Source organism: Herpailurus yagouaroundi, unplaced genomic scaffold (genome assembly GCF_014898765.1).
Source record: "Herpailurus yagouaroundi ecotype Mexico unplaced genomic scaffold, PumYag 100, whole genome shotgun sequence".
In the NCBI taxonomy this organism is placed as follows: Eukaryota; Metazoa; Chordata; class Mammalia; order Carnivora; family Felidae; genus Herpailurus; species Herpailurus yagouaroundi.
This window is the reverse complement of record NW_024412391.1, coordinates 76,623,194-76,638,127: the sequence shown is the minus strand read 5'-3', so window position 1 is coordinate 76,638,127 and position 14,934 is coordinate 76,623,194. Positions and strand designations below refer to the sequence as shown.

Below are 14,934 nucleotides of genomic sequence, written 5' to 3'. Positions count from 1 at the left end.
TTTTTATTACCTCAAAAGAAACCTCATATCCTTTGTCAATAACCTTCCATTTCCCCTGAATCCTGCCTACCCCCAGGTTTTAAGCAACCACTAATCTTTTTGTCTTCAGATTTGACATCTTTGAACATTTCATGTAAATGGAATCCTATAATATGTGGTCTCTGTGTTTGACCTCTTTCACCTCTTTCACTCAGAATAATGTTTATAAAGTTCATCCATGTTATAACATCTATCAGTACTTTATTTCTTTTTATGGTGGAGTGATATCCATTGTTTGCATATATGGATTTGCCACATTTTGTTTATTCATCAATTGATGGTAATGCTAAGAATAATGGTGCTAGGGGGCACCTGGGTGGCTTAGTCATTTAAGGGTCTAACTCTTGATTTAGGCTCAGGTTAGATTCAGGCTTCAGGCTTACTCACTGTTAGGAGATTGGGCCCCATGTTGGGCTCTGCTCTGGGGGTAGAGCCTGCTTAAAATTCTCTCTCTCTAGCTCTATCCTGGCCTCTCTGTCTCAAAAAAACAAACAAACAAACAAACAAAAACTGCTATGAACATTCAAGTATGATTTTTCCTGGTTTTATGTTTCATTTCTCTTGGGTATATACATTTAGTAATAGAAATATTGGATCCAATGACAACTCTTTCTTTAACATTTTGAAGAACTGTCAGAATATTTTCCAAAGTGGCTGTCCCATTTTTACATTCCCACTAGTGTATGACGAGGGTTCCAATTTCTCCACATCCTCCCCAATACTTATTATGATCTTACTCTTTGATTCTAGCCATTCTAGCAAGTGAGATGGCATCTTAGTGTGATTTTGATTTGCATTTCCCAGATGACTGTTGATGTTGAGTAGTTTTTCATGTTTATTAACTCTTCATGCTTAAGTATACTAAGTCCCTAGCGGAAGCCCTAACCTGGTATTTAGATCCACTAGTGAGGATGAAACGGGACAATCATCTCTCTCCTTCATTCGAAGATACACATTTTTCACATCTAACACCATGGTATCAGTGCATCTTATGCCAAGTGTTAATATGGTTTTAGTGAAAACAGCTTGAAAAAAAAAGTCCAGTTTTCATTTAAGAAGTTTACTAATCATGATTCTGTAGCCCTAGAGCAACTAGTTCAACTGGACACTAAAGTAGTCTCAAGTTGGGATCATATAAATTTTTCTCCTACATTTCATCAGACAACACTTAAATAACTCATGATGTGAAGCCTTTTTGTTTTTATAAACCTTTCTGATTAGTGTGCCACTGCTTGCGAACCTATTTTGTCATGTCAAAGGCAGTGATTGGGTGCATTATTTATCCTCATTTTTTGAATAAAAAATAGTTCCCTGTTTCCTGGTAAAAAATTAATCTTGGGAAGGGGATATTTATGCGAGAATTTTTACCTTTTTCTTCTTTATAAGATTGAGGTCTCTGTGTGTCAACGTGCATGAAGAAGTGCAGGGATTTAGTTAGAGCTGCCCCATCATTTATCATGGTTAGACTTGCTCTTGTTTGGTATAGACAGCTGATGAGAAAAAACAGTAGTGGGGCGCCTGGGTGGCTCAGTCGGTTAAGCGTCCGACTTCGGCTCAGGTCACGATCTCATGGTATGTGAGTTCGAGCCCCGCGTCGGGCTCTGTGCTGACTGCTCAGAGCCTGGAGCCTGTTTCGGATTCTGTGTCTCCCTCTCTCTGACCCTCCCCTGTTCATGTTCTGTCTCTCTCTGTCTCAAAAATAAATAAACGTTAAAAAAAAAATTAAAAAAAAACAAACAAACAGTAGAGCCTTGTCTTGTATTGATCTCCATGGAACTTTGACCCTCTACAGAAACTGGGAATGGCCAGAATGTATGAACTCAACCAAGTCTTTTATTAATGTTGTTTATATGAAGCCTACATTTTAACACAACTGCATGAGTCAGGATGGTACAAATAATTTTAATGATTTCCAGCAATGTTAATACAGGGTTCTGTTGTGCCCCATTTCCTTCCTTCCTCCCTCCCTCCCTCCCTCCCTCCACCCCCTCCTTTAATTGTGATAAGAACACCTAACATGAGATTGACCCTCTTAACAAAATATTTAATGTACAATACAGTATTGTTAAGTATGTGGGAAATGTGGGGTTGGCCCATTTCTTGTTAATTTATATCTGCTGTAAAATGACATCTAGCAAAGCCGTGTATATGCCTTCTGTGATAGAGAACTGGGAGAATAACAATCCTATTGACAGATGATATTGCTTTATAGATTCTGACATCACATTATTAATAGATTATTGCTTTCACTGAGCCAGATTTGCTTCTGTGTGATTTCTGTTATTGATCTTAATTCAGCCTTCTCTTCAGCCTTCTGTTTCTGCGTGAGGGCTCCTCAGCTGTTTATCAGACATCTTCTTTTCCCTGATGTTTTTCTTCTTTTAACTTTTGCCTTTCTTGGAATGAAGCAGTTCATAGACCTGTATGCCACCTCTCTGGACATCGTCGCATTTATCAATGTCCTTTCTAGAAGAGTGGTTAAAAAGAGTATTTCAGATGTTAATGGAGCAATGGGAAAGTAGAATAGGTTATATAGTTCTTATATTTTGGAATTATATGTACTTGTATATATCTTGTTTGTATTAACTTTTCTGTAACTTTCTACTTTTTATTAATTTAATTCTTCTAGTGAATTACTAGATATATTCATTTGTTAAGATACCTTTGTAGCAGGTGTTGATAAGTGAACACCTTATAAGGTTTTAAGTGGACTGTGTGTATTAATCATTTCCTACTAAGTAGCCTTTACTTATCACACAATCTGCAGTGTTTCTGCCACCTGTTTCTCCCCCTCATGAAACCAGGGACCACAACTCTTATTTCCACTCACTCTGTCCTGAGTGTCTAGCATCAAGCCTTCTGTATAGAGGGTACTTCATATATGAAAGAAAAAAAATACTGTGATTGTTCATTTCCTTGGTCTACTTACATTCTGGATACAACTTCCTAGAATCAGAATCTTTGTCTTACTTAACTGACTTGATTGCCTAACAGTGTTGTTGACATCAAGATGCAAGAATTCTGGTGGTGTGGATTAGATAGATTATTTTGAAGATTTACAAGGCTAGAAAATGGTTGCAGGCATGTACAGAGGTAAGACTAAAAGGCATTTGGGTTCAAATCCTTTGCCAAGAATGCCGCACTGAGAAATTTGCATTGGGAGATTGAGGTAATTAAGTTTTGAATATGTTGATATGCAGGGGGAAATTTCCTCTGCACTGATGGGATTAGAATTTATCTGTCAAAACTACCTATCTTAAGAGGAGATCCTTAAAAAAACTGCAAACATACCTTGAGCATTTACTTTTAGTTAAAAATATGTAAGTATACTTTTATACCACAATCTTTTGATGTGGGATTGTATGAAAAACCCACAGCTAACATCATAGTGGTGAAAAATTGAGGGATTATGGCCTTTTTTGAGTGTGATTACAGTTCAGAGTTGTCTCTTTTGCATATCCAAAATGGACCCCTTATTTTCAATTTCTTTTTCTTTCATGTGAGAATTTAAAGATAACTGCAAAGGAATCTAAATGAAAAATTCTACTAGATTTAAAAAATGTTTTCCTCTCTCTATTTGTGTCTCACACTGTTATGGTAGAACAATAAAGTAAAAGGCACTTGGATCCCTAACATTATCACGCTGATCCTGAGCTCCGAACTGCTTACACATGGACTGCTGTGTGAAAGAGAGGTGGCATTCTTTCTTGTTTAAATCATTTCTTTTGCCTAAACCAAAAATTTTTGAAAACTTTAAGCTAAATGTTTATATGCCAAAAGTATGGTGTCACATAGAAATGATTTACTTATTTACTTTATTTTTTCGTAATGGTAAGTGTAGTCTTCAGTTCCCATCTCCTATATCTCCATCTCCCCACCCACCTTCCTCTGCTAACTATCATTTTGTTCTCTATAATTGAGAGAGAGAGAGAGAGAGAGAGTGTGTGTGTGTGTGTGTGTGTGTGTGTCTTTTTCTTTGCTCATTTCTTTTGTTTTTTAAATTCTGCATATGAATGAAATAATCCTATGGTATTTGTCTTTCTCTCACAGATTTATTTATTTCACTTAGTATTATACTCTCTAGCTCCATCAGTGATGTTGCAAATAGCAAGATTTCATTCTTTTCTATGGCTGAATAATACTCCATTCTATGCTATTCCATTCCAGTATACCACTTCTTTATCCATTCATCTATTCTTGGACACTTGGGCTGCTGCCATAGTTTGGCTATTTTACACAATGCTGCATAAACATAGGGGTGCATGTATCCCTTTGAATTAGTGTTTTTGTGTTTTTTGTGTAAATACTTAGTAGTGTGTTTCATGGATAATAGGGTAGTTCTGTTCTTATTTTTTGAGGGAACCTCCATACTGTTTTCTACAATGGCTGTACCACTTTACATTCCTACCAACAGTGTACTCAGGTTCCTTGTTATCCATATCCATGCCAACACTTGTTGTTTTTTGTGTTTTTTATTTTGGCCATTCTGACAGATGTGAGGTGATATCTCATTGTAGTTTCAATTTGCATTTCCATGATGGTGATTGATGTTGAGCATCTTTTCACGTGTTTGGCCATCTGGATGTCAGCTTTGGAGAAATATCTATTCATGTCTTCTGCCCCTTTTTTAAATTGGATTATTTGTTTTTGGGGTATTGAGCTGTATAAGTTCTTTATATATTTTGCATACTAACCTTTTTTCAAATATGTCATTTGCAAATATCTTCTCTTATTCAGTAGATTGCCTTTTAGTTTAGTTGCTGTTTTTCTTTGCTGTATAGAAATTTTATCTTGGTGTAGTCCCAGTAGTTTATTTTCGCTTTTATTTCCTTTGCCTTATGAGACCTATGTAGAAAGATGTTTCTATGGCCTATGTCAGAGATTAATGCCTGTGTTGTCTTCGAGGATTTTTATGTTTCCAGGTCTCACACTTAGGTCTTCAGTCCATTTTGGGTTTATTTTTGTGTGTGGTGAAAGAAAGTGGTCTAGTTTCATTCTTTGGCGTATGGTTGTCCAATTTCCCCAGTACCATTTGATGAAGAGATCGTCTTTTTCCCATTGTGTATTCATTCATTTCTCCTTTGTCGGAGATTAAATGACCATATAATTGTGGGTGTATTTCTGGGTTTTTCTGTTCTATTCCATACTACCAAAAGCATGGTGTCACAGAAATGATTTCATTTGAGTTGGTGAAGATACAAAAGTAGAATGGTAGTATATGCATCGGATTACTTTCTAGAGGAAAACTTTTAAAGTGGTGAGAGAATGATGTTAGCTCACATCACGTGTATAACAACACATGCTCCTCTGTGTCCCTTTTGATAATTTCTCAGAGCAGCCTGTGGTGATGTTTGGGATACCATTTTTATTTTAGTTGAGCCTAAAATCAACCTACCTCCTGCTAAACCCCTACCTGCTAATTATAATTAGTAGAGAAAGTTACAAAATGTTCAATGCTGCTTAAGCCTTAGGCCAATATAATTAAACAGCCCATTTATTTTTTTATTGAAGTATTATTAACATGCAGTGTTGTATTAGCTTGAGATGTACAACATTGATTTCACAATTCTATACATTACTCAATGCTCATCACAAAAGTGTGGTCACCATCTGTCATCATACAGTGCGATTACAATATTATTGACTATATCCCTTATGCTGTACTTTTTATTTCCATGATTTACTAATTTAGTAACTGGAGGATTATACTGCTTAATCTCCTTCACCTGTTTTGTGCATCATTCCCCGCCCTCCATACAAATACACACACCTCTCCTCTGGAAACCATCACTTTGTCCTCTGTATTTATGAGTCTATTTGTTTTTGTTGTTGTTTGTTTTTTGTTTTTTAGGTTTCACATATAAGTGAAATCATATGGTATTGAATTAGCATAATACTCTCTAGGTCCATCCATGTTGCATATGGCAAGATTTCATTCTTTTTAATGGCTGAGTAAACAGTCTGTATGGTTTTCAGATGAAAATGTTTTATCACTTGCCATCCTCCCTTCCTGGCTGTTATCCATAATTGGTGTGAGGGTCAGCGTGTGAGTGGGAAGAAAGGGCAGAGTGACTTACTACAACTCATTGTAACGGGGACAAAGTAGTCCCTTAGATGTATTGTGCTCTGTCTCTTCTAGTCATGAACATGATAGCCCTTACCTAGGTGGCTCTGGTATCACAATCAAAGTGTCTGGTGCAATCAATGATGGTTGCATAGAGCCTTCCTGCTTGAGCTGCCTCTAACTGCGGGCCTCATAATGTCTCACCTAAGTCTGTATAGGGCTGTGGTCATCCCACCTGCTATAATGGGCCATGTAGTAAACCCAGTGTCTGTCAACTTAGTTTCCACATTTCCTGAAAATAGGATGTGCCTTGGTTGGTGAGGAACAACCCCAGATGCTCCCCCACCTAAACATAGTGTGGTCCTTTTTAGTGTCCATGTTGATAAAGGGCTCCGTTTAGGATAAAGTAGGGGGCGGTAGGGATGATCATGAAAGTTTGGGTAGTAAAAGTAATTTGCTGTGATTAGAATGTGAGATTTATATACATGAGTGATGATATGGGGATATGGGTTGAAGCAAATGAGATTTTAAAAGATAATTTTATTCATACTCAATCGAGAGATATGACCCAAGTTTTTCTAAATAAAGTGCATAATTTTGAGTCAGTATTATTGTGTACAATGTAAAAATTTAGAAATTACAGAAATATTTGCAGAATAAAATTGTCTTACTCAGATATAAGCATTTTTTGATGTATTTCTCTTAATGTAATTTTTTGCATGAATACATATTTACAGCTTAATACTGTATCTGTTTCTTTTTACCTACAAATTATTCTTTTTCTTGGTCAGTTAATGTTAATTCATTATGCACTAAGTCTATACTCATTAATTACTGATTTCTTTGCCTTTCACTTTATTTATGGTGATGTTTTTAAACTAGACAGCTCTTAAAAAATTTGTCAGCATAGTGGTACCTAGGTAGCTCAGTTGGTTGAGTATCCAACTCTTGATTTTAGCTCAGATAATGATCCCAGGGTCATGGGATTGAACCCTGTGCCATGCACTGTGCTGAGCGTTGAGCCTGGTTGAGATTCTCTCTCCCCCCTCATGTGCTCTCTCTCTAAAATTAACTAACTAAATAAATAAGTAAACTCCTCAGCCTAAAGGGGGGGACCCAAGTTTCTGCCTTCTCATTGCCCCAGCATCCCCTGAGCAGTGTCTTAATATACATGCTTAGAAGAAGACCATAGGCACACCTAATTTCTGGCTCATACAAAGGATGAGAAGAGAGAATCCAAGTTTACATTTTTCTTTTACACAAATCATTTGCTTTGATGAGAAATGTGTTGATGTGGTTTACACCTAGCAGCAAGTGAGGACGGAAAATATAGTCTTTAGTTGCCATGTTCCCAGCCACTACTCCTGTTACAATAGGTGAGAACCCGTTTCAATAGGCAATCACAAGCTTCCACTACACTTTTCCTTTATTTTTTCCGGTTTTTAACAGAATTCTCCCTTTCCACAGTTCATGGAAATATTGTTACATTTTCTAATACTTTCTTCACGGTGTATTTCCTGCCTGCCTGCCAGCCAGCGAATATGTTTACTTCACTCCTGCCGTGTGCTAAGTGTAGGAGAAAATTTGGAGGATATCATGGTGAAAAACATCAGGGCTCCCTTCCTTCATAGCTTATAGTCCAGGGCGTGAGAAAGATATTAAACCATCAATTCTAGGAGTGACCCATGGGCCTAGGGGGTCTCTGGACCATTTTCATAATTGTACTAAGATGGTATTTGCCTTTTTAATTGTGTTGTTATTTGTTGTGATAGAACCAAAATAATAATAGGTCAGAATACTGAATCATGTCATCAATAGCACTAAATTGTACTAATAGTCATTGTATTCTTCACTACTGTGCACTTGTGATAAAAAATGCTCAAGTTGTAAAAATCATTGTTAAATCTTGACCATTAGGTACATACCTCTTCAATATGCTGTGTAACCGAATATGAAATATACCAAAGTATGCTGCCATATTCCAAACCATGTTTGTTATCTTGAGGAAAGATAGTTGTATGATTAAGTTGTGAATTGAACTAGTCGCTTTTTTCCTGGAATACCATTTATACTTGAAAGAAATTGTGGTATAGTCCTACTTGGGGATTTGGCAGAGTTAGTCTGTCATTGCAAGGAAAATAGCTAACAGTGTTTGTTGCCAATAATAAAATTAAAGGTTTTAAGCAAAAAAAAATTTTTTTGAAAATTTAAAAAACTTATCCATAGCACTGAGAGCTTGATATCTTCCCAAGACTTAAAGTCTTTTCTGATGACGGTAATATTAAAAAGATGATTATATACATATAATATAGATAATATATATTGTTATTATTTGGTATTAAAAATACATCAACATTCAATTCTGCACAGCTCAGTGAACTAATTTTCAAATCAAACATGGGTAAAATATCCATCCAAGTACAAGATAGACCAATGAGCTGTAACGTATCAAAGTACGAAAAGTTTATAGAAATGCATTATGACCAGTCTTTAAACTACCCTTTTTTATTTTTTAAATCTTTTTTTTAAATGTTTTATTTATTTATTTTTGAGAGACAAAGAGCACAAGCAGGGGAGGGGAAGAGAGAGAAGGAGACACAGAATCTGAAGCAGGCTTCAGGCTCCAAGCTTTCAGCTCAGAGCCTGATGCGGGGCTTGAACCCATGAACTGTGTGTGAGATCATGACCTGAGTCAAAGACCGTTAACCGACTGAGCCACCGAGGTACCAAAGCTACCCTTTTTAAAATTTTGGTATAGAATCAAAGAAGGCCATCTACAGTTATCTGTAAGTGCTGTTAAATTGCTGTTCCCTTTTCTGATAATTACATAATTATGTGAAAATAGTTTTTTTTATATACCTCAACCAAAGTAAAAAGTAATTGCACTATATTAAATGCAGAGAATTGAGAACCCAGCTGCCTTTTAATAATCTATTTGCAGAAATGTAGAGCAATATTACTTATCTCACTTTTTGGAACAGGGGAGACCTAGTCAACAACTAAATGATTACAGTTACTCTGATCACTAATCCAGAAAAAAAAGGAGGTGACCTTTCTTCTACCTCTTTTGTCTACCTGGTTCTTTGTCTTTAGCTTCCATCAGAATCACTTGGAGCGTTTGTTAAAATACAGATTGTTGGGCCCCCTCCCAGAGTATCTGATTCAGTAAGTTCTGGGTGGGTTCTAGGAATGTATATTTCTTAAGTGTTGGTGATAGTGTTAGTCTTGAAATCGTACTTTGAGAACCATTGTTCTGTTCCTTTGGATTGACTGAACAAATGTGCATGAGCTACCATTTGTAGGAAGAAAAAAAATTAAGTTTATTTTAAGAGTGTGTGTGCAAGTGGGGGAGGAGCAGAGATGGAGAGAGAGAATCCCAAGCAGGCTCCACACTCAGCATGGAGCCTGATGCAGGGCTCAGTCTCATGACCTTGAGATCATGACCTAAGCCGAAATCAAGAGTCAGATACTCAACCAACTGAGCCACCTAGGTAACCCAAAAGATCAGAGCTTTTAAAAGGTAAGTAGTACAGATATAGAAACGATGACTGGAAGTGTTTATAGTTGCCAGACTTTGGGAGTTAATTAAAAATTAAACAATAGCATGTCAAGAACTATTCAGTATTTGAGGCTTTACCTTACTTACAAGCTAACACATTAGCTTACTGCAGTTTTATGCTAACTTCTGTCTTCAGAAGACAGTAGTTTCCTGGTTCAGAGATAAAAAGGACTTTATTACAACAATTGTAGTTACCAGAAGATCTGTATTTATGGCCATTTACCAAACCCCAGTACCTTAAGAGCAACATGAAGAGAGCCACCTGATGACTGCACAAGCATTGGGATATGTTGGGGTAGAGGAAACCTGAACTGACATGGTCTGCCAGGAAAAAGCTTCCTGTGCTGCCCACAGTTGTCTCCTTTTGTCCTACCTTTCTAGAGTAGTCTTGAATGTGCAGTCATTCTTGCTCAGTGTAGTAGTATGAGACCTATTTCTGGCATGAATGGCTTAGGGATTAGTTTTATGGAGAGTTAACATTGAGAAAGTCCAGGGACACCTGGCTCAGTTGGTTAAACATCTGGCTTCAGCTCAGATCATGATTTCCTGGTTCACAAGTTTGAGCCCTGTGTCAGGCTCTCTGCTGACAGCTCAGAGCCTGGAGCCTGCTTCAGATTCTGTGTCTCCCTCTTTCTCTGCCCCTCACCTGCTGGTGCTGTCTCTGTCTCTCTGTCTCTCTCTCTCAAAAAAATTGAGAAAGTTGGTCATTTGGGCAATCTAGATTCTGGTATTATCAAATTATTGTTATATCTTAGAATGCCAGATATATTCCATAAATATGTATATATTTATTTAAATAGTTCATAGCTTCTTATAGCCAACTTAGAAAGATTTTTAGGTTATGATTCCTGTTGAGGAATAATAATTAGAAACAACCAACCCAGACATCCTCCTTACAAAGGTAGCAGAGAAAGAAAACATTTTTATCAATTTTTGAATAAGCATTGAACCAGAGTTTGGTGTATGTTAGAGGCAGTCAACTAAGAGATTGCAAAAATGGAAAGGAATCTCATTCCATATATAGCCAAATGAATACAATTTAACTACATACATGTTTTCAAGTTAGATTTAACTAGTTCTTAAGTAAGAGGCTTGACAGCCTTATACACATACTTCATCTTAACTTTGTTAGTTGGGTAGACCATTTGTGTTAGCTAATTGGCCTTACCCAAAGGAGAAACACATCTCATATCTTCATGACAGGAGGTAGCTTTGCATCTTGGAGCAAGGTACCCACCCAAGTCAGGCTCCTACCCTTCCACAGAAAATGGAAGATAGGGTTGCCATCTCTCTTGATGTTTACATTTCAAAGAAATGGCTGCCGGTCTCTTGAGAAAGACATTCTGGGTCATAAAGCTGACCAAAACATGGCCTATTTGTTTTTCTTTTCGTTTTTTTTTTTTTTTAATTTTTTAATGTTTATTTGTTTTTGAGAGAGAGAGACACACACACACACAGCATGAATGGGAGAGAGTCAAGGAAAGATGGAGACACAGAATCTGAAGCAGGCTCCAGGCTCCAAGCTGTCAGCACAGAGCCTGATGCGAGGCTCGAACCCTGAGCCAAAGTCGGACACTTAACCCACTGAGCCACCCAGGCTCCCTGGCCTGTTGTTTTTCTGAAGTGTGTGTGTGTGTGTGTGTGTGTGTGTGTGTGTGTGTGTGTATCACACACACAAATTTGAAAGAGGAAAAAAGTACTTACAATTCTAATTTTTCTGAAGTAAATGTTCTAAGGATAAGGAGGGGACCATTATCTCTCCGTACTTTCAGAGGGTTTAATAAAGCCTCATATCTTTATTTTTATTTTTGTTTTTATTTATTATTATTTTTTATTTTAGAACATGTGAGTGGGAGAGAGGGGCAGAGGGAGAGAGATGCTCAACCGACTGGGTCACCCTTGTGTAGCACCATGATAAACAGAAGTGACTTTAAATGCAACTTGTAATTTGGTTTTATTCTCATTTAAACTAAACTGTAATGTAGTTTTATTCAGTGTAAAATTTTGAAATTGTTAAATTCTACATAAAATTTGCATTTTTTAAAAGTGGAATGTCAGGAATTCAGAATAAATTAACTAAATCACCATTTTAATAGCTGAATAGCATGTGATACTGGGCAGCTTGAATCCTGAACCAAGAAATAAATGTTATAAATGTGACCCTAAGCAGAGAATTGGACAAAGAATATTCTTGGGGGCGGGGGGGGGGAATAAAGAGTGTTTGGAAGAGGTTAGAGGTTCTTGGTCTTTAAATTACTTGCAGTTAAAACTTCAGATTTACCATACTGCCCTTTAACAAAATCAGGGGCAGATACTATTTGATTGTTATTTTATAATGGTAAATTATATAATCCTAGTGAAAGAATTAGAATCTAGCCAAGAGTTACTTTACTTAGATGTTGATTTGGTTTTTGGTTCCATCCTCCTGCTTGTCCTAAGTGAATGTGTTTCCCTTTCTCAAATCTCATTGTTAATAGGTGGCTATGCACATATGACCCCAGACTGCGATGAATTTCCTTCCTCTCAGTGTTACTGTGATGGTGCTCTTTGCTACCATCTGAATGGTGCGTTATCATCAGATGCTGAGCTCCATTTCATACACCTGCTGAGCTTATTACTGTTTGCTCTCAGAGATGCAATTTTCTTTCTTTTTTTTTTTAAGTTTATTTATTTTGAGATAGAGCAAAAGCAAGGGAGGGGTAGAGAAAGAGGCAGAGAGAAAACCCCAAGCAGGCTCCATACCATCAGTGCAGAACCTGATATGGGTCTTGAACTCATGAACTGTGAGATCATGACCTGAGCCGAAACCAAGAGTTGGATGCTTAACCAACTGAGCCACCCAGGTGCCCCAGAGATGCAATTTTCTATTAGCCACTTCCTCCTTAAAGAGAGGCCCCAGGGACCCTCTCAGTGATCCCAACTTTGACTTTATAACTATTGGCTTACTGGCCTTCCATGATCATATTGCACATCTCCGTGGCCCTTTGCGAGTTAAAATCTCCCTTCCTAGAACTCTGAAGTCTCTCATTTCACAGTGACCAGCTTGTTCACAGTTACTTCATAAAGTCTCTTAGTCACCTTGACCGGCCTGACCTTGTGACCACAGTGGTCACACACTTTGATCTTTCCATACATACCTAGTGTATATTCCTTGTTTCTCCTTGAAAGAAGGGTGTTCCCAACTCTTTTTAATCCGCCTCTGGATTTAAAGGGAAAAGCAATAGCTGCCTAGTTAAGTATTGCTAGGAAAATTGATCCTTTCCTCCTTTCCCCTGCCCTTCCACTACTTTGGAGATTTTTTTTTTTTTCAGTATCGCTTCTTGTCAGTCTCTCAAACACTATTGTGCTAACATTTGTAAAGAACAACCTTTAACTCTTTCCTGTGTGCTGTGTGGGAAGAATACCAGTATTTAGAATGTTGGAACCCTAAGCAGGCAGCATTTGTAATTTTCCTATTAGGAGAATGTCTGCACGAAAATGAGAACTGAAACTAATTACATAAATTGCTAAGCTTTGAAGGACTCTTTTCAGCATTTTTGCCTCTAGGATATCTGTTCCTCAAAGAGCACCTTGTGACTAACGAAGAAATTAGGTAGATATCCAATTAATAACACTCCCATCCTCAATCTTTAATGTTAAACAGATCTCAGGATATTTTGAACCACAAGCCATTGACCAAGATGCTCCTTACAAAGTAATCTAAGTGTCCCATGTTATTATTTTTAAAAGATATGAAATGAATCAGAACTTAATATTAGGACAAATTTTTTTCTTGTTAAGATTATAAAATTCTCATGTTAACTCATAATTTTTTTTTTTCTATTTCTGATTTTACCCCACTTGGCTCTCAGACCTCACTAGCTTGTATAATGTGAGCCTTTCTCTGGGCCTTTCAGCTGTTGAGTTTGACTAAGAATGGTTTGTGGTTCATCAAAGCTCACTATGCCAGTGGAATCACCACTTCTGTAGGTGGTTATGGGGATCTGGAAGGTCTCATCTTCACAGCATGGCTGCTACTGACTAGCTTGGCAGTACTCTAGAAACCCAGAGGGCCGTCTTGAAGATAGCCCTGCCGGGAACTGCCTAGGGTATGTTAGGTGGGTGGATCTCTCTTGAATGAGAGAAATGTGTGAGCCATAATGCCTACAATGGTGCTTTTCACAGAGCCAAGTACACTGTTGTTGATTAATAAATAATGGATTGTTTATCTTGGAATTGTTTTTATTGGCAGATGCCCTGAAAGAATCAAAGGCTGTCTATAAATGAAGAATGTCCCCATTGTTTATTCAGCTCCCGCTTTTCTATTTAATGTGCTGGTATCTTGAGAAAATTTCTTAAATATTAAATCACAAGTAAAGTTTAAGCAGCTTTTTCCCCCCAGATTTTCAAATACGCCGTTTAACTATGATCTGTTCTCAGATGTCTCTGATTGTGTGTGTGTGTGTGTGTGTGTGTGTGTGTGTGTGTGTGTGTGTAGCTGGAGAGGGATGGGAGCAAAAGGAACAGCGCCCAGAAGTTTGACATCTAATTATAATAGGCACAAATAGCTTAAATAAATGCATGTACATTTTGGGGTTGATTGTGTGTCTAGCACAAGGTAGGGGCTGAGACTTCAAGAAATATTCACGGAAATGTTCAGAGTGAGGGGCAGCAGGGATCACAGGGGTAGTGGGTCAGGAAAGGTTGATAAAGGAGGTGAATTTATGGTTGGTGGAGGATAACCAGGGTGGTAATAAGAAGCAGAGTAAATTAAATTTCGGCAGGGGAAACAGTATGTTTGAAGACTTGTGGTGTGGTCACAGTAGGTGTTCTCAGAACTGTAAGTTGTTCAGTAATGCTGGATCAGAAAACACTGTAGGAACGGCTGTAGGAAAATGGGGCCCAGATAATAAAAATCCTAGCTGTGTCTCTCAAACCGTGATAAATAGCTCTAGGATATGTAGCCCTGGCCAAAGACAACATGAAGGGAAATGATAGACTTGTCTTATCTTCTTTGGTGTCCTTTGCTCAGATGTTCTCTGTATCTAGCAATCAGAAGGATCCTGACAAATAGTTGATATGATGTGATGTAAAGGTATCAGCTACTGTTAAGTGTGAAGGATAAAAGGGCTCTACTTTTATGAAGGGCTGTTTCCTTAGTAATATTTTTATGTTATGATGGCATAATGCTAGGAACCTGATTGTGAATAGACCTTGCGTATATGTAGAAAGTGAAGGAGCATTTTGAAAATGGATTTATGACTTGGGTGACAGGAAAGCTGGAAGAACATGG

General features: G+C 37.6%; 1 protein-coding gene across 1 annotated transcript in view; it reads left to right on the top strand.

The window, feature by feature from the left end:
- GNAI1 (G protein subunit alpha i1) overlaps nt 1–14,934 on the top strand; it is an 86,564-nt gene that overhangs the window by 41,622 nt on the left and 30,008 nt on the right. The gene's annotated exons all lie outside the window — the stretch shown is intronic.